Below are 1855 nucleotides of genomic sequence, written 5' to 3'. Positions count from 1 at the left end.
ATAAGACAATTTTTTACATGAAATAAATTTGAAAACAAAAATATTTTTCTGTTCTATAACACAAAATAGATAAGTATACGAAGTTTGAAAGTCTTTCCGTACCAAAAACACTACGTAAAACATTAATGAAAAATGTGGCCCCCGTTTTAAAAAAGATCCGACCTTTGTTTTATTTGTTCCAAACCAAGTAATAGGCCAACAAGTACACCTGATGAACCCCCACCACACACAAAATTTCTTCCCTTGTTTTTTTATTTAAAGATTTATTCACTGCACATGCACCTGAGCTCTCTCTATATATATATACACTAAGTTCGTTATATTTATTGTCTTGCAAGTTACTTGGTGACTCCCACCAGTGCTGGTGACACAAACTGAAGAAAACCCCAATACTCTCTGTGAAATGGTTGGCATTTCGGAAGGAAGGGCATCCAGCCATAGAAACCCAGCAGACGATAGAGTAGGATGCATTCCTCTGGCTCACCAGCTCCTGTCAAAACCATCCAGCGCATACCAGCTTGGATGATGGACATTCAATGATATATATATATGTGTATATATACATATATATATATATATATATATATATATACATACACACACATGTATACACCTATATATATGTATATACATACATGTATAGATAAAGGACCACTGATGAGGTCACAGAAGTGTGACGAAAGAACACTGGCCGAAATAGGATTAATGTAATGTAATATAATGTAATATAAAGCTGAAGCAAATTAACACCAAATATACAGTGCGTGTGTTTTTATTGGCTAATCTGGCAATATGACCATCTCCAAGTACAACAACAACATATATATATATATATATATATATATATATATATATATACATACATACACACACACACACACTTTAACGTCTGCTTTCTATGCTAGCATGGGCTAAAGGGTTTGACTGAGGACCTCATCTCATGTCTTCCTGGGTCTACCTCTTCCACAGGTTCCCTTCCACTGTTAGGGTATGACACTTCTTCACACAGCTGTACCTATTCATACACAACACCTAATCATACCAGTGCAGTTGTCTCTCTTGCACACCACATCTGATGCTTCTTATGTCCAACTTTTCTCTCAGGGCGCTTAAACCCTGTCGTGTATGCGGAGCATACTAGCTTGATTTCTTGCAAGCTTACGCATGTCCTCAGCAGTCACAGCCCATATTTCACTCCCATGCAGCATGGCTGTTCACACACAGGTCATACGGTCTCCCTTTCACTCTGAGTGAGAGGTCCTTTGTTACCAGTAGGGTAGGAGCTCTCTGAAGTTTGCCCAGGCTATTCTTATTCTAGCAGCTAAGCTCTCAGAGCATCCACTTCACCCCCCTCGCTATTGACTTGGTCACCTAGGTATCAGAAGCTATCAACTACTTCTATATTTTTCCCCTGGCATGTCATGGAATCTGTTTTCTGTACATCTTCGGTGTTTATTACCCCAGTGCATCTGCCACACACAAAAATCTTCCCAGTTAACCTTCCTTTGATATTGCTGCCCCTCTTTTAGAGTTTCTACCTACACCTTTTCTACAGATTGAGCAGAGCCATCTACCTGAAGGGATTTGTGATTTGTCTGCCTTCTTACTTATTAAGACTTTGGTTTTTGCTAGGCTGACACTAAGGCCCATCAATTCTAGTCCTTGCTTCCACACCTGAAACTTCTCTAGTTCTGATAGTGACTCAGCTATTAGAGCAAGGCCATCAGCATAGAGAAGCTCCCAGAGGCAGCCTGTTTTGAATTCCTCTGATATTGCCTGGAGGACTGTGATGAATAAGAGGGGACATATGTACGTGTACGTATACACATGTATACATATACATGCAGAGCATCTT

Source organism: Octopus bimaculoides, chromosome 30 (genome assembly GCF_001194135.2).
Source record: "Octopus bimaculoides isolate UCB-OBI-ISO-001 chromosome 30, ASM119413v2, whole genome shotgun sequence".
Taxonomy (NCBI): Eukaryota; Metazoa; Mollusca; class Cephalopoda; order Octopoda; family Octopodidae; genus Octopus; species Octopus bimaculoides.
This window is presented reverse-complemented; position numbering follows the sequence as displayed.